Below are 20868 nucleotides of genomic sequence, written 5' to 3'. Positions count from 1 at the left end.
CAAAAGCAAAATCTGCTGTATCAGGGGATGTATGGCGCAATCTGACCTTCACTGGTTTTTTAGTTACTTGACACAACAGAAGCCCTTTTCTCACTTTTGGTTCCACACATGAAAGAGGTGCGGGATCGTGTGCCTAGCCCCCACCCACAAACTGGGCGCATTGAGTGGTGGTGGAACTGGGGACTTCACACATTTACAGCTGTAAGTACATAATCTGGCTGGGTTTCCCCAGCCACTCTAGGCGGCTTCCAACAGAATATTAAAATACAATAATCTATTAAACTTTAAAAGCTTCCCTAAACAGGGCTGCCTTCAGATGTTTTCTAAAAGTCTGGTAGTTGTTTTTCTCTTTGACATCTGGTGGGAGGGCATTCCACAGGGCGGGTGCCACTACCAAGAAGGCCCTCTGCCTGGTTCCCTGTAACTTGGCTTCTCGTAGCGAGGGAACCGCCAGAAGGCCCTCGACACTGGACCTCAGTGTCCGGGCAGAACGATGTGGGTGGAGACGCTCCTTCAGGTATACTGGACCGAGGCCGTTTAGGGCTTTAAAGATCAGCGCCAACACTTTGAATTGTGCTCGGAAACGTACTGGGAGCCAATGTAGGTCTTTCAAGACCGGTGTTATGTGGTCTTGGCAGCCACTCCCAGTCACCAGTCTAGCTGCCGCATTCTGGATTAGTTGTAGTTTCCAGGTCACCTTCAAAGGTAGCCCCACTTAGAGCGCATTGCAGTAGTCCAAGCGAGAGATAACTAGAGCATGCACCACTCTGGCGAGACAGTCCGCAGGCAGCAAGGGTCTCAGCCTGCGTACCAGATGGAGCTGATAAACAGCTGCCCTGGGCACAGAATTGACCTGCGCCTCCATGGACAGCTGTGAGTCCAAAATGAGAGAGACGGTTACAATCACTTAGAAGTGACTGTGTGTGTAAGGTCCCATCTCACATTCTGCTGAACATACAGAGGCAGGGCTGGGGCTAGGCATTGTGATCCTGCATCTTCACAAGGATGGGGAAGAAATTGAGTTCAGTATGCATTTTAAGCCAAATCTATTAAGTTTGACCTTTTCCAACACAATATGAGAACCGAATGATCTTTCAAAATTGGCATGTCTCTGAACTTTGTGTTGTGGTTCCCCAACCAAACTATGTTTACAAAAATGCATATATTGGGGGGGGATATGCATAAGAATGGATATATCAGTGAAAATAACACTAAAAATGCATTATATTGACAGAGCCTCCCATCCCTAATACCCACCATATGTTCAGTCATGACACGCCAATAAATACTGGTCCATGAATATAAAGAAACGGCTTCCCAAGAAGCAATGGGAGCAGCCATTTTGCAAGAAGGACCTCCTCAGCTGTGAATGCCAGTCCCTGGGATATTGGCTTGTGAATGACATCACACGTGAACTGAGGAATTTAAGCAGCCTCTTTTACTGCTTCAGGCCCAACAGAAAGTTCTAGAATGGGATTGCTTAATAACCAGCAGGAGAGGAACATGCACACAGACAAGGAATAAATTGCCCAGAATGATTTTTACAAGCACCAGCGACGAACTGAAATGAATTAACACTGCTCAGTTACGCTATTAGACCCCCGCCCCCAAAACACACAGCTTTAAACATGGATTGAAACGAATCAGTTGCCCTGGAATGAATTCCACAGGTAACAACAATGAATTTCTATGAATTCTGAGCCGGAACTGGCATTCATCATGAATTCAGAACCCCATGCAGAACAGGGTCCAAAGCAAAGAAATTTCTACTAAGAGCCAATGTGTACATATTGATATGTCCATCACATTTAATGGTTTACCCAGCTGAGCAGAGTATCTGCTAGCATAAAGTCCTCAGAGGCGATTGCAGATTGCAGATGTGAAAAATGCTCACATGAGTAGACCACTAGCAAGGAAATGCACCTGTCCAACTGGGTTGTTGTTGTTGTTGTTGTTGTTGTTTAGTCATTTAGTCGTGTCCGACTCTTCGTGACCCCATGGACCATAGCACACCAGGCACTCCTGTCTTCCACTGTCTCCCACAGTTTGGTCAAACTCATGTTCGTAGCTTCAAGAACACTGTCCAACCATCTCGTCCTCTGTCGTCCCCTTCTCCTTGTGCCCTCCATCTTTCCCAACATCAAGGTCTTTTCCAAGGAGTCTTCTCTTCTCATGAGGTGGCCAAAGTATTGGAGCCTCAGCTTCACGATCTGTCCTTCTAGTGAGCTGTCCAACTGGGTTATACAACAACAACAACAACAACAACAACAACAACAACAACAACAACAACAACAACTTATTTATACCCCGCCCACTCTGGGCGGCTCCCAACAGAATATTAAAAGCACGATAAAATGTCAAACATTAAAAACTTCCCTAAACACTCTGACACTTCTCACCAGTATCCCTCACCAGAGGTACTACCCGTCCCTTAACACTGCTTCTAATACTGGGGACCATAATAAATACTATATATGTATTCATTAATATCTAGCTTTGTTATCCATGTTAAAAAAAGAGAATAATGTATGAACGTATCCTGGCGACTGGAAAAAGTATAGCACTTTAGGTTTTCTTAGCCCTCATGTTTGTCCTCTGGAGTTGGCAACAACAACTGGCCCTGATAGCGTTAAGTGTCATTCATTGCTTTAAACATCTATAATTCTCGAATATGTACCCTCCGACTAGCACCATGTATACTTAAACAGTTCCCATCACCAAATAGCTTCACTTTGACATCTTCCTCGTTGCTAATCAAACACTGTCTCGCATGTCTAATAGTTTAGTTCTTATGCAGCTCAGTGATGTGAAGGTTAAGAACATTCATCCCTTTTTAGGGCATGCAGAAATAATACGGCAGGAATGGAAATGGGGACAGAGAGATGGGGCAGGAACTCTGCTGAAGAGTCAGGAGACCTAATTAAAGGGAGTGGAGGTAAGAATAGATGGAGGTGAAAAATCCCTTGGGAGCTCACGTCCTCTTTGGACCTTATGGAAGATTTTTTCGTTTAGCCCAGACCTTTTAACTTCATCCTATATTTAAAAGGCAATAATTGTGAAGTCAGGAGGCAATGATCATGAAATTAACAAGGAAAAGCTGGGAGGGAGGGTGGCATAAGCAAATGGAAAGAAGCAAAAGTGTCCATTTAAAAAGCGAGAGCAAGGGTCCCGAATGGCCTTTAAAACTTGATTCCTTCATTATGTCAAAAATGATGTCCATGAGGCCAGGCATAATGACAGCTGTGTGCAACTCAGGATATCGTTCTGCATGTTATGTTTTAAATGAGATAGCTTCATGTGGGAAAGGGTCAGAGCTCCATCACAAGGAGAGGGTGGCAAGGTTGGGCAGTTGGCAGTGCCCCAATAACAGAAGAAGGCCCACTGCCTCAGCAGTGCCGACCATTTCTGCTTTGTGCTGTGTTCTTGAGACAAACAGGGTAAACCTAAGGAAATTCTCAGTTTGCAATTCTCACTTGCCAGTTGCGGGTGGTTTGCCTGAGTGGGCTCCCAAATCCCAACAGAAGCAACTACAGTGCTATTTCCCGCTCTAGCATAATCAAAGTCATACTCTTGCAGACCTGCAAAAAATCCTGCAACCCCAGAGTCGGTCATGACTGGACCTAATGGTCAGGGGTCCCTTTACCTTTACCCCGCCAATTGCTTATCACTCCGCTTAGAGACCCCAAGAGTCACATTTTCTGCTACGCAGGCTGCTGAGTTGCTACGGGCCCCAGTTCCTCTCCTTTCAACGAGCTTTAAAAAATGCCTTAAGATCTCTCTCTGTGTGTCTTTTGCACACAGAGTAGAGGGGGCATATTCCCTACCTTCCCAGTTCAGACGGATGGTTATCAGTGTTGGTCCAGTGACACAAAAATCATACAGAAATCTGGCCTTGGGAGACAAAGCTTAGATCTTACACAACAATTTGCCAGCATGCTGGGCCTACCCCATCTGTGACTTTATTCCTGACAGCAACCCTATGCTTTTAAGCACAGCGGGCAGAAATTCAACAGGAGTAGCATTTCCCAGGAGGAAAAAAAAAAACCAGAATTTTCCAGACAAAGATGGTATTCAGCCACCTTAAGCAGCATCCGGGCAGAAATCACTCAAATGTCCGGGAAAATCTGGACGTATGGCAGCCCATGTTGGTAGTGTAGATTTTGGCGATTTTCATTAAAATAGCTCAAAAACTCATTTTTTGTTGAGATTTTGCAAGAAGAAAAAGCTCAACAACTTTGCCCCCCCCAAAAAACCTGCACCCTTTTAAACATTTTTGAAGGTGCTAAATACTCTTAAAACATTCCCCACAGTTGCCAACGAAGGCCAAGACTGCAGCATGCTTTTCAGCCGTACCCCGTGCTGAAAGATATCCAGGCGTTTGCATATTTTGCCAGCTCAAAAATCAATTACCCGCGGCCAGGCCTCCCTTTAGAAACCATGCCAGCTTCCCCGCTTCAACCAAGTGATGAATCTCCTTACCAAGGGACCAGGATGTTCCCAAAGGATCATCGGCACTTTGAGACTTCTGTTCTTGAATGAACCCTGCTGGGGAACAAGGATTGCTTCACAGAAGCTCCTCGGAGCCAGAAGTCTCTCTCTCTCTCTCTCTCTCCCCCCCCCCCCCGGGTGCTGGTAGGAGGCTGCTGTGCTAATGAGCCTTTTCCACAGCTAAACCATTGGACGTATCACATGTGTAATCGGTTGTTGTTTTAAATGGACCCAGGTCACCCGTGGGAAAAGTGGTTTCTACGGGCAACAGACCTCGCAGTGCGACCATGCTGGGCAGCAACAACCACACAAAACTAAACAAACCCACCCGGACTCCTCAAAAGATTTCCCCTCCCCACCCAGTGACCATGGTGGGGCATTTTCTCTGTTTGGGTTTAGTGGTGCTCCCAGTCTCGGTTAAAAAATAATAATGAAAAGGCTTCCTTGGCTGGTTGTCGCTGATAATGAATGCCAGAGACCCCGTGCATTTTGTCTCGCTGTTTGAGATCCCAGGCAAATCTGCCCTCTGTCCCTGCTCTCTTTTTCAAATCTCTCTCTTTCTCTTTAATAAAGTTTGGCTTCCCCATTCAATTCAGTGCTTTGCTTCTCCATTTGGACAGAGGTGGTAGGCCCTACTGCCCCACCAACCTCAGTCAGCCTCCACTGGCTACCTCCGTACAGTGGTACCTCTGGTTAAGAACTTAATTTGTTCCGGAGGTCTGTTCTTAACCTGAAACTGTTCTTAACCTGAAGCACCACTTTAGCTAATGGGGCCTCCCGCTGCCACTGTGCAATTTCTGTTCTCATCCTGAGGTAAAGTTCTTAACCCGAGGTACTATTTCTGGGTTAGTGGAGTCTGTAACCTGAAGTGTCTGTAACCTGAAGCGTCTGTAACCTGAGGTACCGCTGTATTTGTATAGGCCAGTATACAAATCTAATAAATAAAACAATAAAAGGAGAACAAGTGTAATTTAACCCCTCGTTCACACCCTACACCAACAGCATTTCCTTTAGAACTTGTGTTCCATGTTTGTGGCCAGCCACTCCACTCCACAATCACCACCACATTCAGCATCAGCTGCAGCTTCCGTACCAAAGGGCAAATCACATTTACTAAAGTGCATTGCGATGATACAGGCCTGAAATGACCAATGCACAGACCACCATAGCTAAGCAATCCCCACGATCTGCAAGGATTGATTTGTCTCCAGCACCCCTTCTTCGCTGTTGTGCTATTTGACAGCACACTATTAGAATCATAGAATCATAGAGTTGGAAGAGACCACAAGGGCCATCCAGTCCAACCCCCTGCCAAGCAGGAAACACCATCAAAGCATTCTTGACATATGCCTGTCAAGCCTCTGCTTAAAGACCTCCAAAGAAGGAGACTCCACCACACTCCTTGGTAGCAAGTTCCACTGTCGAACAGCTCTTACTGTCAGGAAGTTCTTCCTAATGTTTAGGTGGAATCTTCTTTCTTATAGTTTGAATCCATTGCTCCATGTCCACTTCTCTGGAGCAGCCGAAAACAACCTTTCTCCCTCCTCTATATGACATCCTTTTATATATTTGAACATGGCTATCATATCACCCCTTAACCTTCTCTTCTCCAGGCTAAACATACCCAGCTCCCTAAGCCGTTCCTCATAAGGCATCATTTCCAGGCCTTTGACCATTTTGGTTGCCCTCTTCTGGACACGTTTCCAGCTTGTCAGTATCCTTCTTGAACTGTAGTGCCCAGAACTGGACACAGTACTCTTAGAGAGCGGATCATTTCTTTTTTAGAAAGTCGCATTCTTCAGTTTCACGAGCTTCAGTTTTGACGGGCTGAAGCAAGAAATAATATTTCTAATTACATTTGTAGATTCCTTTGAGAGCCTGAAAAAAGAGAGAGGAAAAGCTAACATAAGATAGTTACAGCTTGTTAGAAATCCCATTAAATTGAATGAGCTATGGTTTTGCCATTAATCCTCCCCTTCTTATTATTTGTTAATCTCCAACAAGCCATACATTTTTTGTTTGAGGAGTGGGAGGGAATTCTTTGTTGGGAAAAAAATTACAACATACAATGCTTTTCTCACTTGAAGCAAAATCTTTGAACTTCAAAAATAAGGCGAATAACAGATGGCGATCTTGGTGCTCAGCGTAAACTCGGGGAGAGAAAGTCATCAAGGAAATTATAACTTTGGGGTGAACAAAGCGGAGTGGGTGGGCTGTGAAATGTCAGGGAGGAAGCTGGATGGGTGGTGACGGGGGTGAGCTGCTGCGCTGTTTGTGGGGTTGTGTGTCTGCTATCTAATCTGGGCATCAGTTCTTCCAGCGAAATGAACATCTAGGAAATGTTTCAAGCGGTCTCGATACCCAGAAGTTTGAAAATGATTTTAGCAAAATCCACAAAGCTGGAAAAATGCTGCTACTGGAATTAACAACATATATTGGCAGAGGAACGTTTGATGAAAGGGATCGATGATTCTGGTTACAGAACACTGACTTTCCTTGCATTTATACCATGTCCTTTTGTTGTACTGTGTTTTAGGACTCAAGACAAAGACCAGATGAAAAACTTCAGGCAGCAATGTTTCAAAGTTCTAAGAACAATTTTATTGTTCCTGTCAGAAAAAACCAATAAGGTGCAGCGAGAATAAAGCTTCTCTACTTGCACAAAACCATGTGCATGTGCAGAGTATTAAATACAATTTCATACAGTAAAGGTCTGCCCCTTACCCACCCCTCTGCAGTATCCCTTTAACCAATCAGCTGCCTTCTTAGTTTCAAGCTGCATTGCTGTTTTGCTCCCCAGGGGGTGCTGAATAACTATTATTGCATCTAAGTAGCTGGCAGTTACCCCCAATGCAGGTGCACAATTGTTTTGCATTTCATCTGAATTTAGATATTCTGTGGTTAGCCTTGTTCTTAGGGAATTTCCCGCAGCCAGCATAAATACAGGTGTTTGGCTGATGCATGACGAGTTTCGGTTTCAAGCTTGAACAATCATAGCTATTTCTGAACCTTGCAAAGCTACACATATAGATATTTCTAAACATTGCCCTTTAATAATAATAATAATAATAATAATAATAATTTATTATTTATACCCCGCAAAATGGGGTTTTTCATCTAACATGGAGTTCTCCAAACTGGTCAAGCCTAGCACTGTCCAGTGTTGGTGAGATGCCTCAGCATGGCTAGGATTGTTCTGGCCCAGTAAAGGCCCAATGCCTCAGTTTTGACAAAGAGATCTAGTGTGGGGCAGCTTCCCTGTCCGCCATTGTTAGGTTAGACTGAGAGATAGTGACTGGCCCAAGGCCACTTCATGATGGATTATGGATTTGTCTCCCTAGTCCGGCACTCTAACTACTGCACCATAGTGATTCTTCATTGTTGTCCTGGGCCAAAGGTCTACAGCAAGAATGGGGAACCCGTGGCCCTGCAGTTGTTGTTGGGCTCCAGTTCCCAATATCCCTGACCATTGGTCATGCTGGGTGTGGGCTGGTGGAGGTCAAAGTCCACCAATATCTGGAGGGCCACTGGTTCCCCATCCCTGGAGTGGGACTCTAGTGTATATATACCACAAGGTCTCCAATCTGAGCAGTGATGTCTCTATTCATTTTAGGGTCAGAAATAGTACCGCCAAAGGTCTTAGGAAAAGTCCTAGCATGTTCCCTGGAGTTGTCTGAAGACAGCTTGTGTGCTTGACACCTCTAAGTGGCACTGTGTCAGAAGGAAAGAGGCTTCAAATTTATGGATTAGCTGCACTAGGTGTGCAGGATTTTCCGTTGTGTGCTAGATTGGGAGAGGTGACCTTGTTGGATTCTCCAACCACTTTCATCCATTGCAAAAATCTAGGAAAGGGGCACTTCAGGGACTTCCTTCTCCTTAGCTGGTTGAGTTTCCTTAACTCTCAAGAAAGTGAAGGACACAAAGCGTTTTTGCTTCTTTCCCCCACTCCCAAAGTCCTGCCGGCGTGAGAATAATTGATATACTAGCTGAAGACGCAAGAGCAGGCATCCCCAAACTCGGCCCTCCAGCTGTTTTCGGACTACAACTCCCATCATCCCTAGCTAACAGGACCAGTGGTCAGGGATGACGGGAACTGTAGTCCCAAAACAGCTGGAGGGCCAAGTTTGGGGATGCCTGCTCATGAGTGTGGCAGCAGCAGGAAGTGTGGATCTCTGAGCACAGGTGTTATATCTGTTATATCTGAAGGCAGCCTTGTTCAGGGAGGCTTTTAATGTTTAATAGATTACTGTGTTTTATTTTTCTGTTGGAAGCCACCCAGAGTGGCTGGGAAAACCCAGCCAGATGGGCGGGGTATAAATAAATAAATTATTATTATTATTATTATTATTATTATTATTATTATTATTATTAATTCACAAGGCCTTACTCCTGTCAGCAGTTGTGCAGGAGCTTCTGGGTCAAGCGGGAGGGAAGCCCCACATAGAGCACAACCCCGGCCTATTTAAGGGGGCAGCCAGGTGTCTGCCGCCCTCTTGGCCAATTGTCATGGGATTTCCCCCACCCACCCACTCATGAATTCATTTCATTTCTCTCTCTCTCTCTCTCTCTCTCTCTCTCTCTCTCTCTCTCTCTCTCTCTCTCTCTCTCTCTCTCTCTCACGACCTCAGGCCATGAAGCATCATATACAGTATATTAGTTAGATAGCTCAGTTGGCAGAACATGAGACTCTTAATCTCAGGGTTGTGCGTTCAAGCCCCACACTGGGCAAAAGACTCCTGCATTGCAGGGGGTTGGACTAGATGACCCTTATGGTCCCTTCCAACTGTACAATTCTATTATTCTAAGTAAAAAATAAAAATACATGTGCCCTGATATACTTCACTTGCTATTGTAGAGATTAATGGTGAAGATAGTTTTTATTCACACACTAGATTGAACTGCATGAATGTGGTAAAAATAATAATCAATTTTATTGTGACTGGGTGATTGATGTGCTCAGCAAGAAACCAAGATGAAGGTCATCAAGTTAATTCACATGAGCTGAAAAGTGGATTATAAATCCTCAAATAAATAAGTACAAAATTGTTCCTGAAAATGTGTTTCAAGTCTCAGATCCTGTTAAAATCAGTTGCCGCCTTGCCATAAAATTCAGCAGGAGCCCATTTTCCCTGAGCAAAGGAACCTGATAACATTTATCCCAATATTGTGGCAACAGCAACAATATTGTCCCTCTAAATGCAAATCAATAGAATGATAAACATAACAGACAATGTTAATAACAACCCCTAGCAGGCACTATATAAATTCTGGCACATTTCTTGAACAATGCAAATTGTAATTATTAATTGGAACGTGCCCAGATGTTTGACCTGCATTTGTCTTCCTTTATTTCCCCCACATCAATATGTGTTTTGAATTAGTTAAGATGCTGGAAATGTAAATAATGAATTTGTGATGAAGAACAAGTGTGGCGTAGACACAAAAGCAAACTAATTAAAACCAAGCGCCAAAATAAAGCAGCTTGACTCTAATCCTGTGTCAGCCTAGAAAGAATATTTATGAGGCACGTAATTTAAGATTAAAGGCGCTGACTTAGAGAAGGAAATCCTTAGATGCAGCAGAGCATAGGCATTTTCCGTCTTCAGAGTGTGAGCGAAATTACACAAATAAAAAGGGGAAATGGACTAGCTGGGGGCTTTACCCACCTGACTGCTAAATAAACACCAATTGTCATGAAGTGATAACTATCTTAGTGAGGCCTGCCAGTTCTGATTATATTTCACAGGTAAGGATTATTCCAGTCACATAAATTTTATTTCACTATGCATGCATACACATTTTCAGTTATATATATATATATAAAATTTCTTTATTTGTTTTTCTCTCTGTAGCAGCAACCACTGAGCACAGCCAAGGTTTTTTTTTTAGAATAGATTTTCCAAGTGCACCAGAAACTCCTTACCTTGCTTACACCCAGTGTCAGTGGCTTGTTTCTCCACAGTAATTCTTATCTACTATAGAGGGAGGATTCCATCAGCATCAGCATCAGCATGCTTTTCTCTGGGGAGACGTGTTTTGGCCTGGCTGGAATGCATCCTTGAATACAGTCATACCTCGGTTTAAGTATGCTTCAGTTTGTGTACTTTCAGTTTAAGTACTCCGCGGACCCATCTGGAACGGATTAATCCACTTTCCATTACTTTCAATGGGAAAGTTCGCTTCAGGTTAAGTACGTTTCAGGTTAAGTACCTACTTCCGGAACCAATTGTGTACTTAAACCGAGGTACCACTGTAGTTTAAATCACATGAGTGTCTGAGAGAGAGTGTGGGAATGGAAGACTGTCTTATCTCTTCCATCTGAGAGTGTTATTGTAATGTGATGTACTTTCACTTCTGCTGTGTGCAGTTTTCTTGTTCTACCAGAGCTTGGAGAACACAGACGTGAATTATGGCCAGTGTTGAACACAGACGTGAATTATGGCCAGGACCAGTGTTATACAGTCTCAGCAGCCACTCCCAGTCACCAGTCTAGCTGCTGCATTCTGGATTAGTTGCAGTTTCCAGGTCACCTTCAAAGTTAGCTCCACATAGAGCACACATAGAGCGCATTGCATTAGTCCAATATGGATTGGGCCAAAGGTTTTCACCTATGCATGTAGATAAATAGGTACCACTGCAGCGGGAAGGTAAACGGCGTTTTCGTGCACTCTGGCACTCGTCACGGGCTCCTGCTGTGCCAGAAGCAGTTTAGCTATGCTGCCCACATGACACAGAAAGCTGTCTGTGGACAAACGCTGGCTCCCTGTCTGAAAGCGAGATGAGTGCCGCAACTCCATAGTTGCCTTTGACTGGACCTAACCATCCAGGGGTCCTTTACCTTTTACCTCTTCTGCGAATGTGGGGACAATACCCAAACAAGGGGGATGGGGAGGCATGTTGGAAGGAATGAAGTGGACGCTAGACAAACAGGCCTTGACATATTTCCTACTGAAAGTGGTGGGGCTCTTATTCTGCTTTCGATGTGTGTATGTGTTCTTTTATAGCAATCACTCCCCAATTTGCTGGAGGAACTGCAGATAAGGCTTAGCCATATGTTCCGACTGTTCCAATTTACTGGGAACAGTCGCTATTTTTAGGAATCTGTTCCTGAACATAAGAAAAGCCTGCTGGATCAGGCCAATGACCCATCTAGTCTAGCATCCTGTTCTCACAGGGGCCAACCAGATGCCTCTGGGAATACCGCAAGCAGAACCTGAGCACAAGAGGACTCTCATCTCCTGTGTTTTCAAGCAGGAGGCAGTGGAGGTACAGGAATGCCAGTTGCTGGGACCTCCATACATGGGTGTACACAGCATGGGGCAGGGGGAGGCAGCTGCCCCCCTAGAAGCAGGGCAGCTGGAGAGGACAGGCAGGGACGCTGCCTTCTGTGCTCCACCTCAGCCTGCTTGGCAAAATGGCAGCAGCGGCAGCAAAGCTGCCTCCGTTGAAAAAAACCTGGACCTGCACCTGGGCTTACTTCAGCCCACACTCCAAGTCACAGCGAGCACAGCAAAGAAAGTGCTGCCCCACAATGCTCTGCGGCACCTCATTTCCATACATGGAAATGAAGTGCCGTGGAGCATTGTGGGGCAGCACTTTCTGTGCTGTGCTCGCTGTGACTTGAAAGAGTGTGGGCTGAAGTTAGCCCAGGTCCAGGTTTCCTTCAACGGAGGCAGCTGCTACCTCGTTTTAGTCACTGCTGCCATTAAAGGAGTGGGCGTGGCTGGTGTGCCCCCCCTAGCTTTGATCCTGGGTACGCCCATGCCTCCATATTGTGCAATTTGATGGGTGGGGGTCTGCCACACATGGGAGCTGAACGTTTCCCATTAAATGACTCACTTGCTGTCTCAACACATCCACTCCTCCAAGGGCCTTGCAGGGAGGGGGGTCAGTCAGGCGGGTAAGCGGCCGTGCATCATGACTAGTGGCAGCAGGGTTGGGCTTGGTTGGTGAAATGGCCCCCTCTGAGCTCCTAGCCCTTGGCCAGTGCCTGATCTGACTAGCTCAGGGGTCTGCAACCTTTAAGACAAAAAGAGCCACTTGGACCCGTTTCCAAAGAAAACAAACAAACTGGGAGCCGCAAAACCATTGCGACATTAAAAACAAATATAACACTGCATATATTGTTTCTTACCTTAATGCTATATAATTCAGTGGGACTTACTTCTGAGAAACATGGTTAGGATCATTATCTACTGGCTTTTAGACTTCTCAAATGTTCAAATGTAGTTACTGGCCAAAAAAACACCTCTGTTTAAAAATGCCTATTTAAAAAAGCGAAAATATCTTTAGAAACATGTCTTTTTAAAAGAATATACATTTCAAAATGTGTGTTTTTTGGGTTCATGTTTAAATAGGTGGCAGATTAATGGAATGGACTTGTGCAGAATTAGAATAGACCAGAAATAGATGGAGTTGTCCAACCATACAAAAAAGCCACCAGCCCCCCCCGGGGGGGGCTATATGCCAAGGAGGGACGAAGGCAGTGAGGGGCAGTGGCGCGGCTCCGTCTCCTCACCGCTTCCCCGGGCGTCTGTCAGTGGCAGCGGCAGCAGCAGCAGGGGCCGGGGAACGGGAGCCTCCTCAGCGCTGGAGTGGCAGCAACAGCAACCGCAGGGGGCGGGCATGGCTAAAGCGCCCTCTGACTGTACCTTGGAGAGACTGAGTGGCTGGCAAAGGAAGGAAAGGGAGGGAGGGAGGGAGGGAGGGAAGGAAGGAAAGGACGGAGGGCGCCCGGGACGTGTGTGTGTGTGTCCCTCCTTTTCCTCCACACACACCCCGCCACCGCCCGCTCAGCTCTTCTCCTCCTTCCTCCCCTTCGGTTACATTTTTCCACAAGTAGCTGCTCGCCTCGCAAAAGCCCTTTCCAAGAAAGAAGACGTGGTGGAAATGTGAGACTGGAGGCGCGCGCACTGCTGGCCCCCTCGGGAAAGCCAGCCGGAAAGCCGGAGTCATGTGCTGCCCTGCGCCTCTTTAAAATGCCGTTGACAGCGCGCGGCAGTGGAGGTCGCCCGGCAAAAGTGCGTGCCTCGCGATCGAGAAAAGCCGGAGCGCGCCCGGCGGACAAGGGGCGGAGCCTTGTTGGCCCAGGCCAGTTGGCCTCGTTAGCAGGGCCGGTGCTAGGGTTTTTTGCACCCTAGGCGAGATCACCATCTGGCACCCCACCCCCCCACCCCGAGGTGGTGGACTCTCCTTCCGGGAAGGCTTTGAAACAATGGTTGGATGACCATTTGGATACGTTAGTTGAGATTCCTGCATTGCAGGGGGGTGGACTAGATGATCCCTGGGTGCCTTCCAATTCCACCCCATTCCATGATTCTATGATGCCTCTCTTAGAGGGTGGGGTAAAGCCTGACCAGCCTCCCTCTTCGGCCTCCCCTCCTTACACCCCTATTGGCCGATCACTCCATGCCTATCAAGCAATTCCCCACATGGCATTGGCCCACTTTGTACAGACTAGGGATGGGAGGGAGGGGAAGAAACAGAGAAGGGGGCAAGGCTCCCCCCTCTCCCTCACAGTCTGTCTGTCTGTCTGTCTCTCTCTCTCTCACTCACTCACTCACTCACACACACCCACACACACCTTCTCTTTCCTCAGCGAAGTTCTCCCTGTCCCAGCGGCGACGCACCCAGGAGACTCCGCTGAGGAACCAGGCACCCAAGGCTTGCTGGCTTGCCCAGCCGTCTCCGGCCCTGGCGCTTGGCAGCACGCCCTGGCAGGCAGGGCTGCCACTCCGTGCCCGCTGGCTCAGGCATAGGCTCTGTGCCCGGAGGGCTGCTGGGCGGGGCTCCTCGCTCGGCCGGTGCTTCCTTTTTAATTTTTTCTTTTCCCGGCGTTGTCGGGTGAGGGGCGGGCCAGCGAGGAGGGGCGTCACGCCAGTCAGCCACTAGCGTGGCGCCTCGCTAGCCCGCCCCTCGCCCGGCAACAGCGGGAGGAGAAAAAATAAAAGAGGAAGCTGCAGCCGGCAGCCTCGCTCGGCAGGGAACTTCCTTTTTTATTTTTTCTTCTCCCGACGTTGCCGGGCGAGGGGTGGGCCAGTGAGGAGGGGCATCACGCCAGTCAGCCACTAGCGTGGCGCCTCGCTAACCCGCCCCTTGCCCGGCAACGGCGGGAGGAGAAAAAATAAAAGAGGAAGCTGCAGCCAGCATGGAGGCGAGGGGCGGGCCAGTTAGGAGGGAGGGGCGTCAGCGTCAGCCAGCCAATAACGCGCCGCCATGCTAGCCTAGCCTGCCCCTCACCTCCTCCCAGGTCCCGCCCCCCAGCCCGGCAGCTTCAGGGAAAAAAAAGAGGAATCCACAGGCGCGCCGGGGGAAAAAACCAAAAGAAAGGCGCACAGGGGCGCCGTGGGAGGGCGGCAGGCGACGGTGGCGTTAGTATCCGCCCCGGAGCCGCGGCAAAGGTGTAAAAGAGCCGCATGCGGCTCCGGAGCCGCGGGTTGCCGACCCCCGGACTAGCTGCTAATGCAGCTTGCAGTTCCCTTGCTGACCACAGGGTGCAGCTCATGACGTGGCCTTTCATTCCCATAGGACAGTGATGGGTAACCTTTTGAGCTTGGTGTGTCAAAATTCGCCAAAAAACCGAGCATAACTCGAGTGGTGTGTCACTTCGAGAAAAAAACCGTAATTTTGTGATATTTATAGTTTAAATAACAAAAATGTATAATTGTAATATATAACTGTATTTAATAAACCAAAAACTAATTATTTAACCAAACCAAACCAAAAAACCCTTATTTATCACAAAGTGCCCAGAGTTGTTGAGCTTTTTGGGGGGAGCTGCTGACCAAAGTTTTGGAGGTTTTTTGGGGGGTGCAAAAGTTGCTTTGCTTTTTTTGGGGGGGTGCCCCAATGCTGCTGCACTTTTTGAGGTGGAAAGAGAACAGAAATAAATGACGAATAATACCTTCACTGGAACTAACACGCAGCACCAACATAGTCTGCCAAAGCGCCAGAAAAACCAGCACAGAAAGGGTTAAAAACCAATCTCTGGCTACCAGCAGCAACAACAAAAAAAAAGGATCCGGGTTTTAACAGCGGAGACAAGCTGTAGCGTGAGGAGAACAAATGGGGGGGGGAAACAACAACTACAGTGCGAATGGGCAGATGGGGTGCGTGCCAGCATTGAGGGCTCTGCGTGTCACGTCTGACACGTGTGTCATAGGTTCGCCATCACTGCCATAGGACATGTGGTTTTGCCCTTCAGGTGTTCTGGAATAAAACACCCATCATTCTTGACCGTTGGCCATGTTGGATAGCATCTGATGGGAGTCCAACACCCTCTGGAGAGCATCATGCGAGCAACCCGTGCCCTGAGAGGTATATGGAGAGTTGTGGGGAACCTGCCACTTACTCAGGATCCATCTTGCCCACTTACAACAACGAAGAAGAGGAGGAGGAGGAGGAGGAGGAGCTTTATCACTACCCTAAGGAGTCTCAAAGTGGCTAACATTCTCCTTTCCCTTCCTCCCCAACAACAAACACTCTGTGAGTTGAGTGGGGCTGAGAGACTTCAGAGAAGTATGACTAACCCAAGGTCACCCAGCAGCTGCATGTGGAGGAGCGGAGACGCGAACCTGGTTCCCCAGATTACGAGTTCCCCAGATTACGAGTCTACCGCTCTTAACCACTACACCACACCGGCTCTCAAACAAAAGCCTACTCTGCTATAGACCCTGTCCTCCTTCCACTCTAGGTGGTAAAGTTCACGTTTCCCCTCTCACAAGCGCATTGGTTTGCAGCCTTTCGACGGAAACAGACCAAAGTACTCCAACATTTTTCCGTGCACGGCCATGTTTGTGAATTAATTCATACTTGACGTGATTGACTGAATTATGCATTCTTCCACATGTGTCACTTACTCAGATTGAATTAGCATATTACGGCTGACCTTGTTTTGTTCGTTCTTTCGAGCAAACTCAGCACTGCTGTGAAAGAAGGGCTGTCTCCCGCTGTATCCAGTTGTCCATTTCCTTGGGCATAACTGATACCCTCCTGTTCAATAAAATTGCTACAAGGAAGCCCTGGGGGGGGGGAGGACTGCTTCAGCAGTTCCATCACACATTTCGCGGGGGATATATCGCTGTGCTTGTCACGCTTTCGCCAAGTAGCGAGAAGTTCCTGGAGCACATGCTTACCAGGGTTTGATTTCCTTACAGAGGGGGTGGTTGGAGCTTAATGGCATTATGTAATATGCAAGTTTATTTACAAGTGATTAGTTTGAGCATAGGTGGAAGTACACAGCTGCAATGCTCCAGCAGCAAATCCCACTGTTTCACATCGTATCTCCAGAGAGTGACAAACACTTGTCCCCCCCCCAAAAAAAACACTTTCCAGACCTTGTTGCTTTTTCTCTGTTTCCCTCAAGCATTGTAATCCATATCCTCCGTCCAGTATACCTGAAGGAGCGTCTCCACCCCCATCGTTCTTCCCGGACACTAAGGTCCAGCACTGAGGGCCTTCTGGCAGTTCCCTCGCTGCAAGAAGCCAAGTTACAGGGAACCAGGCAGAGGGCCTTCTCAGTAGTGGCACCAGCCCTGTGGATGCCAAAGAGAACAACAACTACCAGACTTTTAGAAGACATCTGAAGGCAGCCCTGTTTAGGGAAGCTTTCAATGTTTAATAGATTATTGTATTTTAATATTCTGTTGGAAGCCACCCAGAGTGGCTGGGGAAACCCAGCCAGATGGGCGGGGTGTACACAATAAATTATTCTTATTCTTATTCTTATTATCCCAATATGTTTCTATTGTTTCCTACTCCTACCTAGCATGCCCCCACTGCCTGGAGTGTGTGAGAGAGAAAATAAGGAGGAGTCATCTTCTTTTATCACCTCCTAGCTTTCTTGACCCCTTACCTGTAATTTCCCCAACAAAATATGCTCATGATGTAGTGTTATGCTAGTTGGCTAGCTTGCCACTATGTCTGCGTTTTTTCTTTATTTAATTATAGCGGGGAGGGCAATTCTTTTTGAGACTGCAGGGAGGGGAGCAGAACTTTATTCTTACCTCTTCTTCAGTTTGGACAGAATGCCTCTTCTTCGAAATGATTCCAAAATCACACCATGCAATATAAAATCTCGAGCCAAACCGAAAGCAGCAGGGGTCTGACTGTACAGTGGGTAGAGGAGGAAATTATATTGCATGAATAGAGTTCTCAGGTTCAGTTAATTAGATCTGCCTGCACAACTCTGTAGAAACATAATAAGCACGCCAGTCCAAAGACTCAGCAGTCACGGCGGATATCACCTTGCGTTTAGATCTTGACAGTGGCAAATGAGAGAGCAACGTGATGAAAATTGCTTGGACCTACAGCAGACCTAGGAAGTCTGTGGCTACTGGCTTTGTCTTGCCCAATGGAAGCACCTAGCAGCTCCTGCAGCCATGAATCAAAAGCCATCCGTTTCAGTAGCTTTTCAACATTCTCACATGCGTAGGCCTAAGACCATAATTTTTTCTCACACCAGGAGACACTGGGTGGGGTTTGTAACATTGCAAATGTAGTCGAAGCAAAATTCCAAGTATGGGTGATACTTGGCCAATAAATTATTCTATTCTATTCTATTCACATACATGGATGTCCACATGTGTCACTGTCAGGGGATTGTTGGGGCTACTCTCGAGTAAAGACGCTCCAGTCCACAATGTCTTTAAGAGTTTTCTTGTGCATACTATTTATAGTTCAGAGATAACAGAAAACATGACTGCTTAGTCCGATTCAGAACCCGGCAATGGCTGCCGCCTGCTCTTCGGCCAGCATAAAAGCCTGGGCACCCCAAAAAACCGCCCCTTCGCCCTACGTGTGGGCGCGCACCTCAATTCGGGCGCCGGAAGGAGAGGTTTCCCCTCTTGCTGGCTGGGGCGGCGCCTGGGCTCCGACGTCTTGCTGAGCCCCTCATCCGCTGACCCTCGACCAGAGCAGTGCCAAGGCTCTGACACGTCTCTGAGCCCTTCCTGCATGCTCTGTTCTCCATAGCGTTGCCAGGGCTCAGACACCTCACTGAGCCCTCTCTCCAAACGGCTCCATTCCTCATTGCCTCCTCCTAACTCGCTGCTTGTGCTGTTGCTGGGCGAAGTGCTGGTCAGGATGACGGGGGGAGGTTCCCTGTTGGGAGTCCCCCTGAGAGTCACCAATGAAACTATGGTGTGTCGCCCATGTTAAGCAAGGCTCAAAAGAACAGGATGCATGTGTTGGAAATCATCAAAAACCATCTCATATCTTTCTCCCTTCTGTTTCATCTGGATTTGCCATTTCCGCATTGCTATTATTTTAATTGTTTCCTGACTTTTCAGTGGAAGCAGTAAATCCAGATTAGATGGGGAAATAATATGGGGTGGCATATTGATGAGGATGCCACCATGTGGACACGGCACAGAATTTTTATGCAGGATCAACCACTCCAGGTTTGCCAGAAGTGGCTTTGTCATGCTGGCCACATGACCTGGAAGCTATACGCCGGCTCCCTCGGCCAATAATGTGAGATGAGCGCGCAACCCCAGAGTCGGTCACGACTGGACCTAATGGTCAGGGGTCCCTTTACCTTTACCTTTTAACCAGCCAAATCTGCCATAGAGGGAGGCAGGGCAGCCCATGGGCCAGGCTATTTCACTGAGTGTGCTTCAGGAAACGGGCACAGCTGGCAGCAAATGAGATGGTGGAGAAAATTGCACTCATTTGCACCTTCCAAAACAACACACAAACCGAAACACAGGCATCCTTTGAAATCCACACTTATCCAAACCATGCCATGCAATTCTCCAAACAAGTACTGGTTACATGAATTCAAAGTGTGCATACATCCATTAAAATAACATTCAAAATACATTCTATCAGGAGAAATCACTTTTTTAAAAAAAGTATATATTAGCGAAAATTGCATGCAAAAATGTGTATGTTGGGAGAAAATTGCACTAAAATGCTGATGAATTTTCATTATATGGAAATGTGATGAACTGAAAAGACTGGAAAAATTACAGTCATACCTCGGTTTAAGTACACCTCGGTTTGAGTATTTTCAGTTTAAGTACTCCGCGGGCCTGTCTGGAACGGATTAATCCACTTTCCATTACTTTCAATGGGAAAGTTCGCTTCAGGTTAAGTACGCTTCAGGTTAAGTACGGACTTCCGGAACCAATTACCCTCATACCTCGGGTTAAGTACGCTTCAGGTTGAGTACTCCATGGACCCGTCTGGAACAGATTAATCCACTTTCCATAACTTTCAATTGGAAAGTTCACTTCAGGTTAAGCACGCTTCAGTTTAAATACTCCACGGACCGTTAGGAACGGATTAATCCACTTTCCATTACTTTCAATGGGAAAGTTCGCTTCAGGTTAAGTACGCTTCAGGTTAAGTACAGACTTCCGGAACCAATTACACTCATACCTCGGGTTAAGTACGCTTCAGGTTGAGTACTCCGCGGACCCGTCTGTAACAGATTAATCCACTTTCCATTACTTTCAATGGGAAAGTTCGCTTCAGGTTAAGTTCGCTTCAGGTTAAGTACAGACTTCCGGAACCAATTGTGTTTGTAAACCAAGGGACCACTGTAGAGAGAAAGGGAAATTGACCGATTTCTCCATCCTTAGGCAGCAGTAGTGCCACTAGATTTCACATCACCTTGCCTTCCTTGGCTCATGACAGTCTCACTTTGCCTGACTTTAGAGGTCCTACTGATACTGAAGAGAAGCGAGGCATGGAGCAATCCTGGGCCAACCAGGCCACCCCATTCTCCCTTTCTCCATCAAGCCTCTAGACCACAGATGGACTGCAATGGTGGCCTTAGGCCTTCCATTCTATTTTTAATCTGACAGATGCTGTGTCAGCCATGCAGTAGAAGGGCTGAGGGCTCATGGGACAAGAGAGGCAGGGTGGCCTTGTCGCTTGGCCTTGCACAGACAGCAGCACATGTGATAATGTCTCCTCATCTGTCGAATATGCCACCAGCCGGCCACTTGACCTAGGGTGATTTGGGCAGGAAAGCCATTAGTGAAATGGGAAATTAGCTACTACGGTATGCTTATATCACTTCATGATGGTGTGCGAGTTCTGAATAATGATGAGTTGCTATGTATTTTTCCTCCCTTATGGTTTTAATTTGGGCTACTTTAAAATTTAGATTGTATTTTAACCCGTATTTTAATTAATTGTTTTTCTTTCTGTTACGTCTTATTGTAATTTTACTGGTGTCAGCCGCCCTGAGCCTGGTTTTGACTGGGGAGGGCGGGGTATAAATAAAAATTTATTATTATTATTATTATTATTATTATTATTATTATTATTCTTCTTCTTAAGCCAAACTGCCATCAGCACCCTTATTTTCTTTTACATTCTTCTAATGTTCGTCTCCAAGAAACCCCCCCCCCCAGATTGCCCATTGACAAA

The sequence above is a fragment of the Zootoca vivipara genome, chromosome 2, assembly GCF_965207765.1.
Source record: "Zootoca vivipara chromosome 2, rZooViv2.hap1.1, whole genome shotgun sequence".
NCBI lineage: Eukaryota > Metazoa > Chordata > Lepidosauria > Squamata > Lacertidae > Zootoca > Zootoca vivipara.
The sequence above is the reverse complement of the archived record's forward strand: the minus strand, read 5'-3'. Positions refer to the sequence as shown.